Source organism: Danio rerio, chromosome 16, assembly GCF_052040795.2.
Source record: "Danio rerio strain M-AB ecotype USA chromosome 16, GRCz13ab, whole genome shotgun sequence".
Taxonomy (NCBI): Eukaryota; Metazoa; Chordata; class Actinopteri; order Cypriniformes; family Danionidae; genus Danio; species Danio rerio.
Genome location: NC_141036.1, coordinates 59,597,685 through 59,625,000, shown reverse-complemented (window position 1 = coordinate 59,625,000; position 27,316 = coordinate 59,597,685). Strand labels below are relative to the sequence as shown.

Here is a 27,316-nt window from a genome sequence, read left to right as displayed (position 1 = left end):
AAAAGATGCGTGAAATAAAGAACCCTAAACTCACCTAAAAACATTTTAGGCTGTTCAGGGTTATAACAGCCCTATAGGCCTTTTTCACACTTCCTCGTTCCGGTAAGCGAAGCAGTGTACCACAACATCCGGTTTCAATGCGACGGAGCAAGAAAGAATGGCAGGGTCATCTCATCGCTGTGATTGCTGCGTTCCCAGCTGCTCCAACTCAAAAACGACACTCTTACTTTAATGACCACGATCTCCTGAAAGACGAAGGACAGGGAAAATCATGGATGACAATATTAAAGGGGGTTGAATGCCGTTTCAAGTTATATGCGGGAGTACATTCTTATGCTGTATGCACTTCAAAGCGGAGATTATCATGTTTCATTAAAGACTGGTGGTCTATGGTTTATTTTGATGAGTAATTATAATATAGACAAAACTCCAGTTAAGCTATCTGCCTTCCACAAACAAGTGCTCATCATGGTCATTAATCTATAAGCATGATTTATCCCTACATTGTTGTTATTTTGGAATAATAGACAGTTCATACAAATGCAAATCTCTTTTTTTTAATTGGTTTGACAGTAAAATTATTTGTTTAGTCAGTTATATAATAAAGATGGTAAACCTTTCTTACAATGAAGTCCTTTATTACAAAATCAAAATATTACAAAACCCAGCAAGTTTTCAACTGTTATTGGTTCAATTCCTGCAGAGACATGTTATTCATTTATGTTATTTAGAGGTATTAATAAGACCATCCTTCTGATGCATCGTCTTTTGATATTACTAAATCTTATGTCGGCAAATTTTGTTTTACTAAATACCAAGAGTAATGATAGAGCTATTCATACTCTTTTCCAAAAAGAAATCATTACTGTACCTTATATTCAATTTTATTATATGTCTTTATTAAAGGGTGAATTGAAGAAAAGTGTGGCTGTTACCACAGAAATATCATGTTAGAAATAGAATTAAAGAAATATCCTATAAACTCATCCACAGGTTTTATCCAGCAAAACATTGTTTGCAAAAATTTAAAAGTGGGATTGATGTAAATTGTATTTTTGTAACGAATATGAGGAGACAGTTTTACACTTATTTTGGCATTGTACATAGTCAGCTTATGGGGTGAGTTGCAAAATGTATCAATAACGATTCTTTTGTGTTCAAAACCTCTTTCATTATGGATAAATGTACATTTGGGCTTTACTTGATTATCCTAATCTAGAGGGAAAATAGTTTTATTTATTTAATTTGCTTATGTTGTTAACAAAATTGTACATTCATAAATATAAATTTACTAATATGAAACCAGATTTTAAGGTATTGATGACTGAAATATGCTTGTACAATACCAGTATCAACTCTCTAAACAAGAAACTCGACCCACTTAAAAATGTGTGAACTCTACAATGTATTTCATTATTACATATGTTATATTACATTTTGATTATTTGTATTTTATTTATAATTACCCCCTGGTATGTACATTTTTGTATTGTAAAATGTTATTTTCTGTTCTTTAAATAAATAATAAAAATGAATATTATCCACGAGTAGGAGCTACCGTGTTTCCAGACTTGAGAAAACCTCACGAGCATTAAACAACCTGTAATGTATTAACCGATAGCAACTCGCCTGTATAGCTAACTTACCTCGCCATTCACTATATCTGACTCTGAATAAAAAGGAATGAGGGGGTTAGCACAGTTTACAGACGGGACTACTGACATTAAACGCATCCTGCTGGATGTTAAATAGCCAGGTTAATCTAGCTTACGAATGGCTTGAATGAGCAGATTTTATGCTGTTGGCTGTGCACCTTACTGGAACCTGACGTTGCAAACGCAAACGGTAAGACACGTTTTCTGCACAAATTCTGCAAATCGGTATCTTTTAAAAGCTGTTTTATTAAGGCAGTTTTACACATTCACCGAACAACATCTTCTGGTCCAAATTATGGCAAAGTTGACCGTGAGAAAGTCATCCGCTGTCCCGAGGCTGTCATGTCTCTGCGACTCCTAGCGAACCCGGAAATATCGATACACTGCTTCGAAGGGCGCTTCCGGTGTTCAATTCCGCTGTGAAAAAGGTCTATTACGAGGCTTATTCAGGAGAATACATTTCTAAATGGGACTATTATCATGTGCCATGTAACCATCTTTATTTAGTGCACTATAATTAACATATACAAATATAATAACTGACAAACAACAGGTCAAACAGCGCAGATTCTGTCTTTCTAGGCCATTAGAAAAGCATTAACACTGTTCTGGAATTATTCTCGATGTGTACATCACTGAAAAATGACTACAGATGCAGAGAACGTGCCTGAAATATGAATGCTCTTTGCAGGACTCCAGATTTTCTGATCTCCCTAAACGCTGAAGCCGAGTCGCTGCTGAATTAATTAGAGACTGCAAGCTTTACAGTGTGAGAGATTGTAAATATATGTAAATATGCAACAAATTTCCCGAGCAGATTTCCTCCTTTCCGACTCCTCCTTCATTTTTATTCATGAGCAGTAATTCATTAAACTGTGCGCATCGTTAAGCACACACAAAATAGGCTAATGAGTGCGCTTGATGCTGAGCTACATTCACACACTGAACAACGCACACTTATTTACACACGCTTCTGACTTGTGCCTCAAATGCTTTACCAAGATGGTGTTTTGTTATGGGAGCTTGTTTCTTTCATGCAATAAGCAATGTATTGTTCTCACTTTTTGGAGTTGTGCAGTGTTGTGCAGTTCTCATCTTTTTCATGCACTTCTGAAGTTGCATGTCTTATTTTTCATGTCATGTTACAGACTTTTTGTCTTTGAATTCTGAGTTAACTTTTCTGTAAAGTTTCAGCTCAAAATACCCATCAGATTAGTTATTATGTAATATAGAATCTGCCCATTTTGGTGTCTGAATACAGTGTAGCTGTTTTTGTAGCCTGTGGCTTTAAATGCAAATGAGCTGCTTCTCCAAACAGACATATGCACGTTTACTGGCACCATGAGGCTGTGGTGATTATAGCGATTATAAATTACTGTCACAACCAGCGATCGCTCCCCAGAGGATCGCTGGTTCTCACACGAACTCAGGACTACATTTCCGCATTCCCCAGGACTACACATTCATACATGCACTGCTCCCAAACACGCACGTCTGTTCATTCATCCTTCCTGATTGCATCACCAGCTGAGCCTTGTTCACAGACTGATTACTTCCCATTCATAAGCCACTCTCTGACGCTACCAGTTGGCCGAGTCTTGTTTTCCTAGTAACATTACAACGCGTTTCCCTGTCTTGTTTCTCCGTGTTTCGATCCTAGCCTTGTACCCTTGTTTTCCTGTTTAGCCGCCTGCTTTTCGACCTTTTGCCTGTTTTACGTTTATGATTCTGGACTGCCTGTATATACCTGTTTGCACCTGATGACCATTGCTTGCCTGACGTTTGAATAAACTGCATAGTGGGTCTTACCTCCTGTGGTCTCCTGTCACTCCACCCCAGTCGTGGTAACAATTACATTCAGATTTTACTCTCTTTATTACAAACATGCAGTTTTTAAAACCTTTTAAACTGATGAAATTAATTATTGAGGAGCATTTGATCACAGAGAGCTGTACCATATGTTTTAATCCCATTTTTTTTTCTTTTTTTCTTTTTTGCAAAAATTGTTCTGTGGAAATGTTATTATAGAGATATGTTACCTGTTAATCCACTTACTGCTGTTGGCCTCAAAAGCACTGGGATTTGAATCCTGTTTAGACGTCAGTAAATTTAAAAAAAGAAACTTATTGTTTTTCTATCTCTCCAATATGACTGTGGACACATTATACACAGTTCTGTCTGTACCGCTTCCAAAAGTGGATTTTGCAATTAAATTTTGGAGTTTATGGGCTCTATTTTGACGGTCCATGCACAAAGCGCAGGACACAAACGCATTCAGGGCGTGTCAGAATCCACTTTTGCTAATATAAGGATGGAAAAATCCGATTTGCGCCGTGACGCATGGTCTAAAAGGGTTGAGCTAATTCTCTTAATGAGTTATAGGTGTGTTTTGAGAATAAACCAATCAGAGTCTCATCTCCCATTCCCTTTAAGAGCCAGTTGCGTCGCTCCTATTAACATGAAGACTTTTTAAGTGGAAAAAACTGAGCACTTCACTAGTGAGAAAACAGTTGAACAGAGCATCTGCAGCGCGAGAATGAGAGATGAGCCTCCTCATTATCTACTTTCATTATCTACTATCACTCTCGTGGATAGGGAAACGTGTTTTACGCACAGATATCCATTAGCCTATACATAATTAATTTAATTCGTTAAGCGCAAAGAGTTGTTTTAAAACTCAAATTCAGTTCTAATTTCCAGCAAACGAATAAATGAACAATAATAATGAAGTGTGCTCAAACAACTTGGAGTTATAGTCAATTACACATGCTGTGGCCTATATGGTCTAAAACCTGCAGGTGGACAAATCTAAGCTTGTTTTTAATAAAACAAATATAAATATGGATATAATAAATAATACTGCTAATAATAATAACATTATATAAAAGCAAATTGTCATGAATGAACAGAAAAAGCCTCCCAAGATGAAGAAGACATGAAGGTAGTGGTTTTTATATTTATGTAGGCTAGAAAATAATATGTTTTGTAATATTTTAATCCTTTATATATATATCCTATAGGCTATATATCCTTATTATGTCAAATATATGTATCCTTAATATTTTAATTCTTTTTCATATGTAAAGATATTTGCGTATTGCTCTACATCTTGTGTGTATTAAGCAGTGTGTAAGCGAGGCGCACAACTAACGCACTGCACTGTACCATAGACCTGCTTTGTTCTGGGCTATAGAACAGACTATTTTAGTTTCTGAAAATAGCAATGCGCCTCAACACGCCTTCTTTTTCAGACTAAACTGCCCATGGGCGCACATATGAGCGCAAATGCATTTGCTATTTAAACAGCGTGGCACAAAATGTCAAAACAACAATTGTGTCACGCCTTGCGCCACATTGCACCAGGTGTATGATAGGGCCCTGTGTCTTGCATGTTGCTTTTTTTATGCAAACCCGAGGTTTCATGTCACCTTTTAGATTTTTTCTCTCTGAATTCTTGGTTAGCATCTTGCAGTTCTGATTTTTTTTTCATTTAATAATCAATTTGTTCAGAATTTAGAATTTTTCATCTTGTAACTCTGACTTTTTTCTTATTTCTGAGGTTTCATGTCACCTTTTAGATGTTTTTTTGTCATGCAATTTGAGTTTACATGTCGCAATTCCATTCAAATTACATCTCTCATTTTTTATCTTTTTGACTCTGAATTTTGAGTTTACATCTTGCACTTCATGCAGCGTGTTTTCATTTCACAATTGCAGCTTTTTTCCACCAAATTTTGAATTTACATTTTGCATTTTTCATACTATTTTTGAGTATTCATGTCACTATTTATGTTTCCTATCTACAATATCTGAGTGGAAATTTTGCAATTCAGATTTTTTTCATGCAGTTTCAGTTTGCATGTTACATTTCCAGTTGTTTCTTTTTTTATTTTGAATTTACATCTTGTAACTCTTACTTTTTTGTCATGCAGTCTTGTTACAGTTGTTACAATTTCAGCTCTTCTTTTCATAAATTTACGCCTCACAATTCTTACATTTTTCAACCCGAGTTTATATCTTGCAATTTTATTTTTCATGCAATTTGAGTTTTCATGTGATAATTTTCACACTGTTTTCCTCTCTAAATTTGGAATTTACACCTCACACTTCTTACTTTTTTCTTGCAATCAGTTTCTTTTTCTCTGAAGTTTGAGTTTATGTCTGGCATTTCTGATTTTTTCTCATGCAATCCTACGTCACAATGGCACCTTTTTTTCCTCATTTAAGAGGTTTTATGTCACCATTTAGATTTTTACTCTCTAATATGATGTATTTATTTGTTTTTGTATTTTTTTCCATTAGTTTTTGTCACTATTTCAACTTTTTATTTCTCAAAATTTTGAATTTGACATCTTGCAATTCTGTCTTTTTTCTTACTATTCCTGAAGTTTCATGTCACTATTTAGATATTTCCTATCTGAAGTCATCTTGCAATTCTGATTTTTACATGCAGTTTCAGTTCACATGTCACAATTCCAGCTTTTTTACTCTGAATTTAAATCCAGCAATTCTTCCTTTGCAATGCCATCTTGTCACAATTCCAGCTCTTCTTATAATTTACATCTTACAATTCTTATATTTTCAACCTGAGTTTACATCTTGCAATTCTTTTTTTCATGTAATTTAAGTTTTCATGTCAGTTTTGCAGCTTTTTCCCCCTGAGTTTGGAATTTACGTCTCACACTTCTTACATTTTTCAACCTGATTTTACATCTTGCAATTATTACTTTTGTTATGCAAACTTAAGATTCATGAATTCTGAGTTTACTTGTAATTCCTATTGTTTTAATACAATTTGACTTTTCCTGTCTCAACGCTATCTTTTTTCCCATCTGAATCTTGAATTTACATCTTGCGCTTCTTGCTTTTGCATGCAATTAGATTTTTCATCTTCGATTCTTCGACATCACATCTTGCACTTCAGATTTTTTTCATGCAATTTGCCATTTTAATTTTCCAATTACAGCTTTTTTTCTGAATATTCAATTTACATCTTGTACAACTTCAGCAATTCTGGCATTCTTCTTTACTGTTCCTGAGGTTTTATGACTGCATTTAGATTTTTTCTGCTCTGGAATCTGCGTTAACAATCTTGCAATTCAAAATTTTTCATGCAATTCAGGTTTTTCTTTCAGTACTTTTTTATTTCATTGCTTTACTCTGCAATTCTAACCATTTATATTGCAGTTCAAACCATGTTACAATTAAAATGCTGGCATTGCTGTAGCAGACTATACAGTAAATGTATCTGTGCATCACTGACGTCATGATGCCATTTCTAGACAACACATGCGGTCGAGCTGATCATCACACATTCATCCATAGAGCTGCTAAGTGGCCGTGTGTGTGCATGTATGCGTGTGTGTGTGTGTGTGTGTGTGTGTGTGTGTGTGTCCATATCAGTTCTGGATTACTTTCTTTTGCCACGCTTCATTTAACCAACTCATGTCCTATTAGTTAGAGCCCCGAATGCTACACACACACACACACACACACACACACACACACACACACACACACACACTGTATACAGTACAGTATATAGCTTCAGGGTCAATTAAATGCTTATTATGCAAAGCAGTGCTGTAGTTTCTCTTTATAATTTCATGTATAAATTAATAAAATGTGCTGTTACATGATCAGTGAGTGTGACTAGCAGAGTCTTGCATATCTTACCAACATTAGCTTAATATCATCTCAATATTATATCATCAGGAAATCAATATTGTCAAATCAGCGCATCTCCAATCAGACATCTGTTTTCTTTATCATACAGTATTGCTTTTTGGGGTTTTTTACCTTCATGTATGCATTTTATTATTTTTTTATAATTGAAAATATTATTGTACTTCTTTTATTTTAAAAATTCTCTTTCAGTTATTTCGCAAGCGTTGTTTAACACATATATTTATTTACCCAGTAATTTTTTAAGGGAGCTGATAATAATGACCTTAGAAGTTTTTCCATTCTTATTGATTTTTAACAAAATTGATGATAGCAGAATTGATAATAACAGAGTTGATGATAACAGAATTGATGCTAACAGAATTGACGATGACAGAATTGACGATAACACAGTTGATGATAACAGAGTTGATTACTGAATTGACGATAACAGAATTGATGCTAACAGAATTGACGATGACAGAATTGACGATAACACAGTTGATGATAACAGAGTTGATTACTGAATTGACGATAACAGAATTGATGCTAACAGAATTGACGATGACAGAATTGACGATAACACAGTTGATGATAACAGAGTTGATTACTGAATTGACGATAACAGAATTGACGATAACACAGTTGATGATAACAGAGTTGATTACTGAATTGACGATAACAGAATTGACGATAACACAGTTGATGATAACAGAGTTGATTACTGAATTGACGATAACAGAATTGATGATAACAGAATTGACGATAACAGAGTTGATTACTGAATTGACGATAACAGAATTGATGATAACAGAATTGACGATAACAGAGTTGATTACTGAATTGACGATAACAGAATTGATGATAACAGAATTGACGATAACAGAGTTGACGATAACAGGATTGATGATAACAGAGTTGAAGATAACAGAGTTGATTACAGAATTCACGATAACAGAATTGACGATAACAGAATTGATGATAACAGAGTTGACGATAACAGAGTTGATAACAGAATTGACAATAACAGAGTTGACGATAACAGAGTTGACGATAACAGAGTTGATTACTGAATTGACGATAACAGAATTGATGATAACAGAATTGACGATAACAGAGTTGACGATAACAGGATTGATGATAACAGAGTTGAAGATAACAGAGTTGATTACAGAATTCACGATAACAGAATTGACGATAATAGGATTGATGATAACAGAGTTGACGATAACAGAGTTGATAACAGAATTGACGATAACAGAGTTGACGATAACAGAGTTGACGATAACAGTGTTGACGATAACAGAATTGACGATAACAGAGTTGATTACTGAATTGACGATAACAGAATTGATGATAACAGAATTGACGATAACAGAGTTGATTACTAAATTGATGATAACAGAATTGACGATAACAGATTTGATAACAGAATTAACAATACCAAAACTGATGATAAAAGAGTTGACAGTAATAGAGTTGATGATAACATAATTAATGATAACAGAGTGGACAATAACAGAGGTGGCAATAAAAGAATTGAGAGTAACATAGTTGATGATAGCAGAGTTGACGATAACAGAGCGTGAAAACGGTGACAAAGGCAGTTGACAATAAGAAAGTTGATGATAACAGAGTTGATGATAAGAGTTGATGAAAAAATAACTGATGATAACAAAGTTGATAACAGAGTTGACGATAAAATAATTGATAACAAAGTTGATGATAAGAGAATTGACAATAACAGAATTGATAACAAAGTTGATGATAACAGAATTGACAATAACAGAATTGATAACAAAGTTGATGATGACAGAGTTGACAATAACAGAGTTGATAACAGAACTAACAATAGCAGAATTGACGATTAGAGAGTTGATGATAAAAGAATTTAGAGTAACAGAGTTGATGATAGGAGAGTTGACGATAACAGAGTGTGAAAACAGTGACCATGGCAGTTGATAATGAGAAAGTTGACGATAACAGAATTGATGATAACAAAGTTGGTGATTAAAAGAATTGACGGTAACAGAGTTGATAACAGAATCAACAATGACAGAATTTACGATAACAGCGTTGACAATAAAATAATTGACGATAATAGACTGGATTATAACAAAGTTGACTGTAACAGAGTTGACGATAAAAGTTTATGGTAACAGACTTGACGGTAACACACTTGATGATAACTGAGTAATTGTAAATACTGTAGTGTATTTGAGCCATAAATACATTCAAATAACATCTATTTATGACAAATTTTTATTGTTTTTCTTAAGTGTATTTCAGACTAACAAAAGAGAAAGGGCTAGAATTGAATAAGCATTTGCTTCATCCTTTTAAACATGCATGAGTTACTATTACGTTGTATTATTTTGCTATGTTTAATTTATAGTTGTATAACAGTTGTAGTTATTTATTTATTTTGCATCTTCAAAATAAAGACTAAAAGTATAGTAATATATGTGTAAAAAGTAAGGTTCATAAATGAGACCTCTAATCTGTCGACCGCCTGCTTTTGGTTTATCATACTGATCGTGTGTTTTTAAGCATTCCTTCCATTCTGTTTGGTTAAGTTGCATCAAATGGTCAATCGCTGCACGCCAGCTCTGCTTTTTTGTGTTTTTGTGGTCCAGCGTTGCCTGTTTTCCTCCCAGCAGATGGCTGTTGTTTCCACTAATGAAGTGACACCGCATCGCCCGGCCGCTCGCCACAGACACGCAGGCCTGTTTTAAAGCCAAACCCTAATCATACGCTTGACAGAAAAACTCCCGGGCCGGAGAACAAGCATGCATGGCAGGAAACCCAGAGGAAGGCGTTGGTTTTGAGTCTCACTGTGAGTCAGACTGAAATAAGATCATCTCGTGCCCGTGTTTGACCTTATGCTTTAGGAAACATGCACTCACGCTTTTACATTCGACTCATTCCAACGTTGTGGAAAATTTTACATTCCTTTTCCTTTAGCTGGAATGATGTAGAGCAAATGTATAATTTACTGTAAACTGAATTCATTGTTTTTGTACAGGAAACATTTAATTTGTTGTTTAACTTATTGTTAAACTAGTAACAGAGTTTACAATAAAATAATTGATAGTAAGAGAGTTGACGATAACAGAGTGTGAAAACGGTGATAATAATAGTTGACAATAAGAAAGTTGACAAATAACAGAATTGATGATAATAGAGTTGATAATAAAATTAACAATAACAGAGTTGATAACAGAGTTGACGATATCAGAGTTGACGATATCAGAGTTGACGATAACAGAGTTGACGATAACAGAGTTGACGATAACAGAGTTGACGATATCAAAGTTGGTGATAATTTAATTGAAAGTAACAAAAGTGACGATAGTAGAATTAACTATAACAGAGCGTGAAAACGTGTGATGATTACAGTTGATGATAAGAAAGTTGACGAGAACAGAATTGATGGTAAACGAGTTGGTAATAAAATGAACAATAACAGAGTTGATAACAGAATTGAGGATAACTACTGAGTTGAGGATAACTACAGAGTTGACGATAAAAGAATTAAAAGTAAAAGAAGTGATGATAGCAGAGTTGACGATAACAGTGTGAAAACAGTGACAATGGCAGTTGACGATAAGAGAGTTAATGATAACAGAACTGATGGTAACAGAGTTGATAATAAAATAAACAATAACATAGTTAATAACAGAATTGACGATAACAAGAGTTGATGATAACAGAATTAATGATAACAGGGTTGGTGATTACATAGTTGATGATAACATAGTTGATAAGAGAGTTGACGATAACAAAGTTGGCGATAACAGATTTGATGATAACAGACTTGACAATAACGTAGTTGACAATAACGTAGTTGACTAACAGAGTTGATGGTAACAGAATTGACAATAACAGTTAACGATAACATAGTTGATAACGTAGTTGGCGAAAACGTAGTTGACTAATGTAATTGACAATAACAGAGTTGAGTGTAACAGAATTGACAATAACATAGTTGACGATAGCAGAGTTAACAATAACGTAGTTGATGATAACGGAGTTAACAATAACAGAGTTGACTAAAGTAGTTGAAAAATGTAGTTGCAATAACGTAGTTGACGGTAACAGAATTGACAATAACAGAGTCAACGATAACGTAGTTGCTAACGTTGTTGACGAAAACATAGTTGACTAATGTAGTTGACAATAACAGAGTTGACTGTTACAGAATTTACATAACATAATTGACGATAACAGAGTGTGAAAACGGTGATAATAATAGTTGACAATAAGAAAGTTGACAAATAACAGAATTGATGATAATAGAGTTGATAATAAAATTAACAATAACAGAGTTGATAACAGAGTTGACGATATCAGAGTTGACGATATCAGAGTTGACGATAACAGAGTTGACGATAACAGAGTTGACGATAACAGAGTTGACGATATCAAAGTTGGTGATAATTTAATTGAAAGTAACAAAAGTGACGATAGTAGAATTAACTATAACAGAGCGTGAAAACGTGTGATGATTACAGTTGATGATAAGAAAGTTGACGAGAACAGAATTGATGGTAAACGAGTTGGTAATAAAATGAACAATAACAGAGTTGATAACAGAATTGAGGATAACTACTGAGTTGAGGATAACTACAGAGTTGACGATAAAAGAATTAAAAGTAAAAGAAGTGATGATAGCAGAGTTGACGATAACAGTGTGAAAACAGTGACAATGGCAGTTGACGATAAGAGAGTTAATGATAACAGAACTGATGGTAACAGAGTTGATAATAAAATAAACAATAACATAGTTAATAACAGAATTGACGATAACAAGAGTTGATGATAACAGAATTAATGATAACAGGGTTGGTGATTACATAGTTGATGATAACATAGTTGATAAGAGAGTTGACGATAACAAAGTTGGCGATAACAGATTTGATGATAACAGACTTGACAATAACGTAGTTGACAATAACGTAGTTGACTAACAGAGTTGATGGTAACAGAATTGACAATAACAGTTAACGATAACATAGTTGATAACGTAGTTGGCGAAAACGTAGTTGACTAATGTAATTGACAATAACAGAGTTGAGTGTAACAGAATTGACAATAACATAGTTGACGATAGCAGAGTTAACAATAACGTAGTTGATGATAACGGAGTTAACAATAACAGAGTTGACTAAAGTAGTTGAAAAATGTAGTTGCAATAACGTAGTTGACGGTAACAGAATTGACAATAACAGAGTCAACGATAACGTAGTTGCTAACGTTGTTGACGAAAACATAGTTGACTAATGTAGTTGACAATAACAGAGTTGACTGTTACAGAATTTACATAACATAATTGACAATAACAGAGTTGACGATATTGTAGTTGTTGATAGTTTACGATAACGTAGTTGACGATAACAGGGTTGGCGATAACGTAGTGGATAATAGTTTATGATAATGTAGTTGACGATAACAAAGTTGAGGATAGTTGGCGATAACGGAGTTGACGATAGCAGTTTATGATAACAGAGTTGACAATAACAGAGTTTAAAAAAACAATAGCAAACAATTACAACATAGTCAAAAAACAGTACAAGTAGGTTTACAGTCAAGAATAGAGTACGAATGTTGACATTGCTGAGTTGTTCAATTTTTACATGAACATAAACTGAATATGAACTGAAAATAAAGAAAAGTGTGTAATTTTCAAATTCTTTTGAGAGGAATGACACCGTCCTCTCTTTCACAACCCCTTGTAGTTCGGTGATCAGTTGTTCTAACATTTACAAACGGATTTAGTGGTGAACTGGTCCGGTGTTCAGCGCTCAGGAGGGATTGTGTGTGTGTGTGTGTGTGTGTGTGTGTGTGTGTGTGTGTGTGTGTGTGTGTGTGTGTGTGTGTGTGTGTGTGTGTGTGTGTGTGTGTGTGTGTGTGTGTGTGTGTGTGTTTGTGTATGTGTGTGTGCATGCATGTGTGTGTGTGTGTGAGATAGACGTGTGTTTGAAGTGAGATCCGCCTGAGGCTGTAGATCTGCATTGATCTGCTTCTCTGACAGCAGATGAACAGGCGTCTGACCCCAGCGCCGCGTGTTTGTTTGCTGTGCGTTTCTGGAGGATAAATGAAGACTACAGGGAATCAAGACAACTTTGGCCGGTCGATCAAACCGGCCCGACTCAACAGAACTAACACACCTGGGAGACACGCAGGTTATACTAAAGAAACTTATACTGTAGTGGTTTACTGTAGTGGTTTTGGGCCTTACTATAGTAAATGCATTCAAACAACATCTGTTTATGACTGAAGAACAGCAAAAGAGAAATAGGATCAACATCTGCATGAAATCGAAATGTACAATGTTTATTTTGCAAACTCAAGAAGTGTAAATCGTGGGATGAAAACCTGATCGCACACTTAAGCCGTGAGCAGATCGCAAAAACAACTTTCCCAGAATGCATCAGTGCGCGGGTCAGCGGTCTGTCGCTCTGTGGAATGTGCAGCTTGAGATCTGAAACTGGACTTACGCAAGAGCAAAGCCATCATAAAAACATGCAGAAACAGCTTGAAGATATATTTCTGTCTGTGTGTACTCACATTTATGAAGTTCCCAAAAATCTCTGTCTCATTTTATTTTGTAGAAGACGTTTTGAGGCATGTTCAAGCTACTTTTTTTGTCATTTCTGTGTGGAGTTTGCATGTTCTCCCCGTGTTGGCGTGGGTTTCCTCCGTGTGGTCCGGTTTCCCCCACAGTCCAAACAGATGCGCTATAGATTAACTAAATTAGCAAGAAGTCACTGGTTTGAGTCCCGGCTGGGTCAGTTGGTGTTTCTGTGTGGAGTTTGCATGTTCTCCCCGTGTTGACATGTGTTTCCTGCGGGTGCTTCGGTTTCCCCCACATGTACTATAGGGGAATTGATGAACTAAACTGGCTGTAGTGTATGAGTGTGTGTGTGTGTGTGAATGACTGTGTATGGGTGTTTCCCGGTACTGAGTTGCAGCTGGAAGGGCATCTGCTGCGGAAAACATACCCTTGATAAATAAGGGACTAAACTGAAGGAAAATGAATGAATGAATGAATATACTGTACGCATTTTCCTTTATTTCCTCTTTATTTTGATTATTGAAAATAATTATTCTGTATTTCATCTAATCGGCTCTGTCGTGACTCTGCGTCGGCTGTGATGAACTGGGAGAATGTGCTAGTGTTTATTATAGAGTTAATCCTCCCGCCGCTTCATCCACAAGAGCTGCTAATCCGCATTTATTTGTTATGATTAACCGGAGACATTTATGTAACGTCTGCTGTGTGCCGTCTTCTGCTTTATTATGATTGATCCACATTTAATCTTTAACCCGTGAGCGACTGCTTACTCAAACAACATGCTGTACGAGCGGATGAAGGTTGCAGTTATTTACACTCTAAAATGCCAATAAACGACACATAAATACACACACAACATCCTGAGGGTTGAGATATAGGGCTTAGTGCATATTAATTGTTAATTCTATAACGAGTTAAAATCATTGATGTCATTACGGTTTCAAGTTGTAATCATGTCAGCTTTTAAATCAACCAATGTTGTGAGTTTAAGGCGGGGCTGTCTGTCTGACTGACCAATTAAAGGCGGAGAGTATTTCTCACTCAACCAATGAAAGCAATTTGGGGGCGGGACCGTCTGTGTGATTGACTAATGATAAACATAAGACAAAGTCTGACCGACCAGTGTCAAAGGGAATATTTGTTAAATTTTGACTCAACCACTGGCAGCAATTGTGGGCGGGACAATTTGTCTGACCAATGACAAACAGGGAGGGTTTGTTTGTTAACTTCTCATTCCACCAATTATGGTGATTTGGGAGCGGGACTATGAAGGTAAATCAGTTGTGTAACTCGAGAGCTTGCAAATGTAAATGTAAGCACTTGTGATAAGAATATTTGTATGTGTAGGTTGAAATGTACACTTACAGCTCTGATGTGAACAGCTGAATCCCTCGATTTGCACAAACACACAACAATCCACACACTTGTGTTTTAAATCGGAAGTTGCAGATTAATAGTTGTGTATTTGTAAAATGTCATTTACAAATACAAAGTGACAGACACACGTGTGCACGGCAAATTTGATTGCATCTTATCTCTACAACCACAGGTCGGCACTCACAACCTCTCAGTTTCGTCAGTACAACTACAAATCTCCCGCGCTCTGACTTTTGCTACACATCTCCCGCGATCTCTGTAGCAGAACCCATCTGTGCACTCGCAAATGCAGAGGCGTGAGCAGCGCGGGGAGGGGCGGGGCTGGTGTAAAGCTGTTTGATTGGCTGATGTCTGACCAATGAACAATGCCAGCAGCCAATAGGACTGAGGTGCAAAAGAATCATTTCCCATGATTATTTTATTATTAAGGGTTTATTTAAACTCTTTTCTGAAGAGATTCTTGTTAAAAATCATAAATTCTGTGGAAATGTACATACCAGTAAAAGAGCAGCAAAGCCAGTTTATTGGCTAGAGCCAGCCAATGAGATGGGGCGTTTCTGTTTGTCAGGACACAGGGCAGCTCACGTTGTTGGAGGATTCGAGCAATCAGAGGGTAAGTTATGATTTTTAATAATTATCTATATGTTCAATACTGTTAGCTAAGCTAAGGACTGTGCTAGGTGCTTCTCTAGTTTGTTTTTTTATATAAGAAACAGTTATGAGTTATGTAGGAGTTGCTTTCTATCATGTTATATCGTTCTAAAGATACGATTCAACCCACATGAAATAAGTTGTAATAGTATTTATAGTAAATAATAGTACGTTTTTGAACCATACTAACTATAGTAAACTGTATTATACTGTATATACTGCAGTATCTACAACTTTGTTAATGAATGCAACAGCACACTGTAGTAATAACTAGCATGAACTTTAATAAATTGAAGTATATATATATATATATATATATATATATATATATATATATATATATATATATATATATATATATATATATATATATATATATAGCTTAAATTTGATAAGATTGAAATATAGCTATCTGTTTAAAACTAAACATTCTAATGTCATTTATTATGCAAATATCAAGTTGAAACAAATCTGTTAAGAACACATATTTATATGTAAAACCTAATACATTTTAAAGCAGTTTCATTTCTTTCTGATTTATACATCTACATCCATTACATCTGATTTAGGTCCACAACTTGCATCCTTCAACATGATATGTGTGTTCAAAGGAAGAGCAACTAGGTGAGGGAGACAGTGTCCATCGCTCGGCTGAGGGTCCACTTTGAGCATCTCATCTGCAGGGTTAAGCAACAGGTTTGAGCAAAGGATTAAAGAGGAGATAACATTTGATGGGTAATGATGAAGTTGGATTTACCACCTCCATCTCATTATGAACAAGGAAAAACCCTGAAATATTTCAATACAAGTAACTAGACATTTGCACTGCACTTATTTGCACTGTAAATTTTATTTGACAAATTAATGTTAAACATTTCCCTTACAGCACAGGTGTCAAACTCAGTTCCTGGAGGGCTGCAGCTTTGCAAAGTTTAGTTCTAACCCTAATTAAACACACCTGATCAAACTAATTGAGTCCTTCAGGTTTGTTTGAAACTTTCACTTAAGTGTGTTGAAGCAGGGTTGAAACTAAAAACGTGAAGGGTTACGGCCCTCCAGGAACTGAGTTTGACACCCCTGCCTTACAGTAAAGTGTAAAAATACTACATTAAACAATTATCAAAATAAAAGTTGTGTGTGTGGGTGAGTGTGTGTTTTGTTCAAATCTGTAGTCATCTTGGCAGGTAAAAAGAGAAAACAAATGGTCGGCTTCCTCTTGAATGATCTGAATCATTTTGAAGTGTTTGTAGATGAGCTGGATCATCATGTCATCTTTAGCATAAATAACATCCTATTCAAGCTATGCAGCTTCTCTGAGTTCCTCATCGACTTGAAACATGCTGATCTCTCCTGTCACTCCATCCTTACAGGAAACTGAGAAATAACCTATAGTTAGTAACTTTCATAATTAAAAAAGTGATATAAAGGACACACTGTACACAAACATGTTAATAGATAGATGGATAGATAGTTATGATGCAGGTTATAATAACAAAAACCGGTATGATCTGTAAGAAACTGAAACGCCTAGTGTTATTTTTAATTGCTATTAATGTGTGTGTAAATATACTTTAATTTATTAAAGTTCATGCTAGTTATTACTACAGTGTGCTGTTGCATTCATTAACAAAGTTGTAGATACTGCAGTATATACAGTATAATACAGTTTACTATAGTTAGTATGGTTCAAAAACGTACTATTATTTACTATAAATACTATTACAACTTATTTCATGTGGGTTGAATCGTATCTTTAGAACGATATAACATGATAGAAAGCAACTCCTACATAACTCATAACTGTTTTCTTATATAAGAAACAAACTAGAGAAGCACCTAGCACAGTCCTTAGCTTAGCTAACAGTATTGAACATATAGATAATTATTAAAAATCATAACTTACCATCTGATTGCTCGAGGCCTCCAACAACGTGAGCTGCCCTGTGTCCTGACAAACAGAAACGCCCCATCTCATTGGCTGGCTCTAGCCAATAAACTGGCTTTGCTGCTCTTTTACTGGTATGTACATTTCCACAGAATTTATGATTTTTAACAAGAATCTCTTCAGAAAAGAGTTTAAATAAACCCTTAATAATAAAATAATCGTGGGAAATGATTCTTTTGCACCTCAGTCCTATTGGCTGCTGGCATTGTTCATTGGTCAGACATCAGCCAATCAAACAGCTTTACACCAGCCCCGCCCCTCCCCGCGCTGCTCACGCCTCTGCATTTGCGAGTGCACAGATGGGTTCTGCTACAGAGATCGCGGGAGATGTGTAGCAAAAGTCAGAGCGCGGGAGATTTGTAGTTGTACTGACGAAACTGAGAGGTTGTGAGTGCCGACCTGTGGTTGTAGAGATAAGATGCAATCAAATTTGCCGTGCACACGTGTGTCTGTCATTTTGTATTTGTAAATGACATTTTACAAATACACAACTATTAATCTGCAACTTCCAATTTAAAACACAAGTGTGTGGATTGTTGTGTGTTTGTGCAAATCGAGGGATTCAGCTGTTCACATCAGAGCTGTAAGTGTACATTTCAACCTACACATACAAATATTCTTATCACAAGTGCTTACATTTATATTTGCAAGCTCTCGAGTTACACAACTGATTTACCTTCATACGGGACTATCTGTCTCACTGACCAATGATAAACAGGGGACTGTTTATCAAATTCCAACTCAACCAATGAAAGCGATTTGGGGTGAGACTATCTGTCTGACTGACCAATCACAGACAAGCAGTGTGTGTCAACTTTCAAATCAACCAATGAAATTAGAAATTATTTAGGGGGTGGGACTATCTGTCTAACTGATCAATGACCGATTGGCAGTGTTTATCAACTTCCAACTTAACCAATAGAATAAAAGTGAAAGCAATTTAGGGGCGAGACTATCTCTCTAACTGACCAATGACAGCCGAGAAGTGTTTGTCAACTCTTAAATCAACCAATGAAATAATTATGGGGTGGGACTATTTGTCTTACTGACCAGTGACCAATTAGCAGTGTTTGTCAGCTTCCAACTCAACCAATAAAATTAATTTGAGGGCAGGGTCTTCTTTCTGACTGACCAATGACTGATGGGCAGTGTTTAATAAATTTTAAGATGAACCAATGAAAGTGATTTGGGGGCAGGGCCGTCTCTCTGACTCACCAATGAAAAATGGAGCAGTGTTTTATCAAATTCCAACTCAACCAATGAAAGCAATTTAGGGGCGATACTATCTGTCTGATTGACCAATGACAGACGAGGAGTGTTTGTCAACTTCCAAATTAACCAATGAAATGATTTAGGGGGTGGGACTAACTGTCTGACTGATTAATGACTGATTAGCAGAGTTTATCAACTTCCAAACCAACCATTGAAAGTGATGTGTGGGCGGGGCTGTCTCTCTGATTGACCAGTGACAAATAGAGGAGTGTTTGTCAACTTCCTAATCAATCAATTAAATTATTATGGGGGTGGGACCATCTGTCTGACTGATCAGTGACCGATTGGCAGTGTTTACCGACTTCCAAATCAATCAATGAAAGTGATTTGGGGGCGGGGTCGTCTTTTTAAATGATAAATGACAGGTGAGTGTTTGCCAACTTGCAAATCAACCAATGAAATTAATTAGGGGGCGGGACTATCTGTCTGATTGATCAATGATCGATTAGCAGTGTTTATCAGCTTCCAAATCAACCAATAAAAGTTATGTGGGGGTTGGGCCATCTCTCTGACTGATGAATGACAAATAGAGGAGTGTTTTATCAACTTCCAAATCAACCAATGAAAGTGATTTGGGGGCAGGGCCGTCTCTCTGACTCACCAATGAAAAATGGAGCAGTGTTTTATCAAATTCCAACTCAACCAATGAAAGCAATTTAGGGGCGATACTATCTGTCTGATTGACCAATGACAGACGAGAAGTGTTTGTCAACTTCCAAATTAACCAATAAAATGATTTAGGGGGTGGGACTATCTGTCTGACTGATCAATGACTGATTAGCAGAGTTTATCAACTTCCAAATCAACCATTGAAAGTGATGTGTGGGCGGGGCTGTCTCTCTGATTGACCAGTGACAAATAGAGGAATGTTTGTCAACTTCCAACTAGACCAACTAAAGCAATTTAAGGGCGTGACTGATTGTCTGACTAACCAATGACAGGCGAGGAGTGTTTGTCAACTTCCTAATCAACCAATTAAATTATTATGGGGTTGGGACTATCCGTCTGACTGATCAATGACCGATTGGCAGTGTTTACCGACTTCCAAATCAACTAATGAAAGTAATTTGGGGGAGGGGCCATCTCTCTGACTGACCAATGACAGAGGAGTGTTTTATCAACTTCCAACTCAACCAATGAAAGTGATTTGGGGGCGGAGCCGTCTTTTTAACTGATTAATGACAGATGAGTGTTTGCCAACTTCCAAATCAACCAATGAAATTAATTAGGGGGCGGGACTATCTTTCTGACTGGTCAATGATCGATTAGCAGTGTTTATCAGCTTCCAAATCAACCAATGAAACTTATGTGGGGGTTGGGCCATCTCTTTGACTGATGAATGACAAATGGAGAAGTGTTTTATCAACTTCTAAATCAAACAATGAAAGGGCTTTGAGGGCGGGGCCATCTCTGACTGACCAATGACAAATGGAGGAGTGTTTTATCAATTTACAACTCAACCAATGAAAGCAATTTAGGGGTAGGACTATGTGTCTGACTGACCAATGACAGTTGAGGAATGTTTGTCATCTTCCAAATCAACCAATTATAGTGATTAGGGGGTGGGGCCATCAGTGTGACTGACCAATGACAAGCAAAGAAAGTGTTTGTAAAGCCCGTCATCAGTTTTGCAATGCTATTTGTTAATTTTGAGGAGCAGTTTAGTGGAGGGTGTTAATCCTCTGAGCTCTCCATAGCGCTGTCATATTCCCAGAAACACTCAGTTCAGTGGCTGTAGTGGCGCACGGTCTGTCAGGAGCTGCTCTTACGCACATTAAAACCAAAAGCGCTGACATGCTGGAGTCGCGATGGCAACAGAGAAGTCCTGGCCGAAACACAGCATTCCTGCTCATTTAATGACTGGAAACTTCAGCGCACTTTACACACTCCGTCCTTAATTAAATGAGCACTTTCTAGAAGATCTCAGAAAGTGTTAGAGTGTGTGTGTTGGTTAAAGTGAACGGAGGTGTTTTCTGGGCTGTTTAAAGGCTCTCTGACGCTCTTCATTACACGCTTTGAGTCATGACGAGGCCTCGGTGGTCAAAGGTCATCGTACACCCGTCTGCCCAGAGGAGGCCCGTCTGCTGGGGCCCATCGCTGAGCATTCTGGGAGATCTGCATACTATTGTGTTTGTTAAATCAGACAGAGACGCTTTTAAACACATCTGACATTCTCCTGCTTGCAGAGGAAACTCACACGCACACACACACACACACACACACACACACACACACACACACATTGAGCTCATTCGTACACTCTCATGCACACACAAATACTCACACACACACACTAACACACACACACACACTCAATACACGTATAACATGCATGCACACAAATTGTCATTGGTCAGTCAAACAGATAGCCCCACCCCCAAATCCCTTTCATACTCATTCACACACACACACACACACACACACACACACACACACACACACACATGCACAGATACACACACTTTTGCATACACTTTCACATATACACTCAAAATACACAAACTTTGTGCACACTTTCGCATACAGACTCAATATACACACTTTCACATACACTTTCGCATACACACTCAATATACACACCTTTTGGCATACACTTTTGCGAGCATACTCAAGATACACACACTTCCGCATACACCTTCGCGTACACACTTAATATACACACACTTTCGCATACACACTCAATATATACACACTTTCGCATACACACACAATATACACACCCTTTCGCATACACACTCAATATACAAACACTTTCGCATACACACTCAATATACACACACTTTCGCATATATACTTAATATACACTCACTTTCGCATACACACTCTATATATACATACTTTCGCATACACACTCAATATATACACACTTTCACATACACACTCAATATACACACACTTTCGCATACACACTCAATACACAGACTTTCGCATACACACTCAATATACACACACTTTCGCGTACACACTCAGTATATACACACTTTCGCGTACACACTCAATATATACACACTTTCGCATACACACTCAATATACACACACTTTCGCATACACACTCAATATACACACACTTTTGCATACACACTCAAAATATACACACTTTCGCATACACACTCAGTATACACACACTTTCGCATACACACTCAATATACACACACTTTCGCATACACACTCAATACACACACTTTCGCATACACACTCAATATACACACACTTTCGCATACACACTCAATACACACACTTTCGCATACACACTCAATATACACACACTTTCGCGTACACACTCAGTATATACACACTTTCGCGTACACACTCAATATATACACACTTTCGCATACACATTCAATATACACACACTTTCGCGTACACACTCAATATATACACACTTTCGCATACACACTCAATATATACACACTTTCGCATACACACTCAATATACACACACTTTCGCATACACACTCAATATACACACACTTTTGCATACACACTCAAAATATACACACTTTCGCATACACACTCAGTATACACACACTTTCGCATACACACTCAGTATACACACACTTTCGTATACACACTCAATATACACACTTTCGCATACACACTCAATATACACACACTTTCGCGTACACACTCAGTATATACACACTTTCGCGTACACACTCAATATACACACACTTTCGCGTACACACTCAGTATATACACACTTTCGCGTACACACTCAATATATACACACTTTCGCATACACACTCAATATACACACACTTTCGCATACACACTCAATATACACACACTTTCGCATACACACTCAATATACACACACTTTCGCATACACACTCAATATACACACTTTCGCATACACACACCATATAAACACACCTTCGCATACACACTCAATATACACACACTTTCGCATACACACTCAATATACACACACTCAATATACACACACTTTCGCATACACTTTCACACACACACACACATACACACTCTCACACATACATTATTAATACACCAATAATCTTAAACTATTTATTTAAAAATGAGCTGAAGTTTATTATTGATGATATTGATCAGTCAATGAGTTTTGGTGGACGAGCTGAATGAGTTCAGTCAGTTTTCTATTACACACACACACACACACACACACACACACACTCTCTCTCTGGGCTCTTGATAAATGCGGCGTCCTTCCATGATCTCTGATTTCTGGCACACACACACTTGCAAATCCTCCAGGAATGGTTTTCCAAAGGCATGGATTGAAATCAAGTGGGGGAAGGGCAACAAAGAAAGAAGAAAATCTGAAACCAGAGACTAAAGAAAGGGAAGGAGAATAACAGCCTGCCAAAAGAGAGAGAGAGAGAGAGAGAGAGAGAGAGAGAGAGAGAGAGAGAGAGAGAGAGGTCGGACACACAGAGATGCATGCATTATTTATAAGCAGTATGGTCAATGGGGGAAAAAGAGGAAGATTAGCAGAGAAACAAGCCCTTCCTCACACACACACACACACACACACACACAGACACACACACACACACACACACACACGCTTTTCCACCAGCAATGCACATATGCTTCGAAAATGCATGCTTTGTCGAAATGCACCATTTAATCTAGTTCATTTTAATATTGCAAGTTTTTCTTCAATGTTATGTTTAAGTATGCAAATGAGATTGTCAAATTATGCACTCATTTGCATACATTTACACAATATATGGTTACAATTGGTTTGTGATTCTGTTTTTATGTAAGAGTAGAGAGTATCACTGCTTAAATTAGAAAATACTGTCAAAGGATGAGAAATGAAATGTTTTAGCCATGATCATAGGAGCAAGATGATCCCTAACATCAGGAACATGATTCATATGCAAAAACCTGCAGAAATTTGCATATCTAAGTGTAGGTGGACCAAAAAATAAACTTCAATTAAAATCTAGGTGCAAATTGGAGTGTAAGATTAAACACTGAAAGTCTATTTTTGATCTTTTATTTGGTTTTATGTGTAGACATAATCAAAGATATGCTTCACGTTGTCTGATTTGTAGATTGTACCCCCTATATGTCACCCTGTATTTTTATATTTTTTTATATTACAGTTGGTAATCCAAAGAATGGTTACAACAATAGAGCGAATAGGGACATGCAGCAAAACAACATAAACGCTAAACAAAGCACGGGTCAAAACACAGATAGACAAGAATAAGGAAATGCTTCGTAGTGCTCACTTACAGGATACAAGACTCTGGAAATCAGTCCTCCATGAGCTTCCAGCTATGTGTGTGTAATCAGGGGTTGATGAGGAACTGGTGTGTGAGTGCAAAGACTTCTGGGAGTAGTAGTTCATATAGAGGCAGATGTGTAGTTCCCCAGCAATCTTCTAATGCAAGACTGTTGGAGATTGTGACACTATCTATATAACATCTACATAACATATTTATATGCATCTTTAAAACACTTTAATGTTTATTTCAGATGTATTATTGTAGATTATTGTAGTTTCTTAAGCTGCTAATAGTTGACTTTGCTTGTTTTGTCTTGTTTTGCAGGTTGGCGCACTCAGCTATCAAGACAAGAAAATGACGTAAAAAGAGACTTCATGTTTATTTAAATAATTTCAGGCTGATTCGACCGGCCATGTGGGACTGAAAGCAACAAGAACGTGGAGTAACAAACATTCCCACATCGACGGCATGCAAACTATGTCGGACGTCAAAAAGGCAATTAACACGAACTGTTTGTGTATGTAGCTACCTATGTACGAATGTTTGTACAGTTAAATATATACGTGTCTATCTTGGAGAACAAACCAAATGCCCTCCTCCCGTGCACAGTCACGCATTAACGATTTCGCATTTCCTGCAAACTTCCACATTGTTGGCTATGGTACGATTTAATAACGTGACAATAACTAATAATCGTAATAACGATGCGGTTGCATTGGCTCACTGCAGGGACTGCGATCAAGCAATTAACAGTAATGGAGGAGATCTGCGTACGTGAGTTTCTCTGTACGTCTGTTCGTGCGTCTACATGTTAAACACAGGCAATACACTTGCACTGGTGCTACTGTGCACGAGGAAGAAATTCGCTAGTCTACGTTTGGAAATGAATCTGTTTTCGTTGTTTCGTCCAAAGGCCCATGACAATCTTTGAATAAATTGCACTCACTGAGATTACGTTTACATGACAACGATGTAGCTAAAGAAATGGAAACCTTTTTCGTTTGCGGAAAAAAGGTTTCACATTTGCAAATTTAAAAAATCTGGATTTACAAACGGATGAAAATGGTCAAAAATGCTGTATTGCGTATTCCAAGTTAACGCAATCTAACGGTAGTTCGTAACTTTTTTGTTTAGTGGCTAATTCGTATCAACTTGTATGATCTCTTTTGCACATTTTAGTATGGTTTGCTCCTCCCCAATAAGGGGTGGAGTTTGAGGCCACACCTCCTTTAAAAATGTACATTTTCATATAACGAAATCGTTTAAATTTGTACGAATTAGTCACTTTTCTGATAATACGTAAAATAGTTACACTTCCTCGAAAGATAACTATGGCCAGGCCAGTAGATGGCGCTGTCATCTTGTTAGGAAAAATTACAACAATAAAGTGATGACATGTTGACTTGGCGCTTATACAGATTCGTATGCGTGTTGTTGTAACGTAAAGTCCGCTGTTGTTTCTAATGTAAAGTAAATTCACACTTTGCTGATGTATTGTTAAGCAACAAATATACAACCAGTCACTCCACCGTTGTTGTGTGTTATAGTTTAATTTACCATGCGTGATGTCATCGTTTCTCTCATTCTCGGGTGTTTACACAGAAACAACAATGGCAGCGTTTTTGAAAATATACGCCTCGATACTTGTTTTCTGATTCATTTGCTTTCATTTACTAGATTGTTTTTAGTGGTGTAAACGAACAGGCAAATCGTTTAAAAAGTTTCCAGTTTTTGGCCGACGACGTTGTCATGTAAACGGCCCCTAAGTGATCAGTAAATATTATTTTGAATTCTTATGGCTCATTTCCATTGAGCGGTATGGTTTGGTACGCTACAGTACACATTTATGTCCATTTCCAGTGTCAGAATACCAAAAATAGTGCGACTGTTTACGTAAGTGTAACCAGTACAACTCCCGGCTGAATGCTGATTGGTTCACAGTAAATCATCATTATAATTTGCAACAAGAGGAAACTCAGTTCTTAATCAAACCGTACCGTACTGCTCAGTGTGAACAAGGCATTCAAAAATGTTCACACAGGGCGTGTTCGTGCATTCTGGACCTGCACCATAAGTTCATTTCATAAATCATAAGCACATTAAGTGCAATTAAAAAAGTACACTTATTGCCGTTGGATTTTCACTGAACATTAAAGCAGACAATTTACTTTACATTAGTTTACTTTAAATATACACTACCGATCAAAAGTTTGGGTCAGTAGGATTTTTAAATGTTTTAATATAAGCTTCTCCTGCTCACCAAGACTGCATTTATTTGATCAACAATACAGTACAGATTATAAAATTGTAAAATGTTATTGCACTATAAAATAACTGTTCAAACGTAGATTATCATTTAATTTACTCATTTATTTCAGGGATTTTAAAGATGAATTTTCAGCTTTATCACTCCAGTCTTTAGAGTCAGACGATCCTTCAGAAAACACTCTAATATTTATTATTATTATTATTATTGTTATTATAATTATTATTGTTATTATTATTATTATTATTATTGTTATTATTATTATTATTATTATTATTATTATTATTATTATTGTTATTAATGTTATTATCATTAATGGTAATAGTAATAAAAGCAATAATGCCTGGAGTAATAATTCAATTTGAAACTACATACAATAAGTAATAAACAAATGTTTAATAAATAAGTATTTAACTATTTTTATATATTTAATAAATGCAGCCTTGATGAACAGAATAAATCAGTCTATCTATCTATCTATCTATCTATCTATCTATCTATCTATCTATCTATCTATCTATCTATCTATCTATCTATCTATCTATCTATCTGTCTGTTGTTTCATCCATCCATCCATAAATGAAGAGTTTGCAAAAACATAACCACAAGTTTTAGTATTTTTCAGAAATTTCATTTTTTGCAATCATACTCTTTAGCAGCACCCAATGTAAACAGTTAAATACTCCAGTTT

The 27,316-nt window shown here is 36.4% G+C and overlaps 1 protein-coding gene across 6 annotated transcripts in view; it reads left to right on the top strand.

Moving 5' to 3' along the window:
* cdk14 (cyclin dependent kinase 14) overlaps nucleotides 1-27,109 on the top strand; it is a 236,291-nt gene extending 209,182 nt beyond the window's left edge. For 3 of the 6 annotated variants that reach the window (NM_001430898.3, NM_001442048.1, NM_001442047.1), the window contains 1 exon segment: nucleotides 24,681-27,109. The gene's annotated coding sequence lies outside the window, so the exon portion shown is untranslated. 6 annotated transcript variants of the gene reach the window in all.
* The last annotated feature ends 207 nt before the right edge of the window (nucleotides 27,110-27,316 follow it).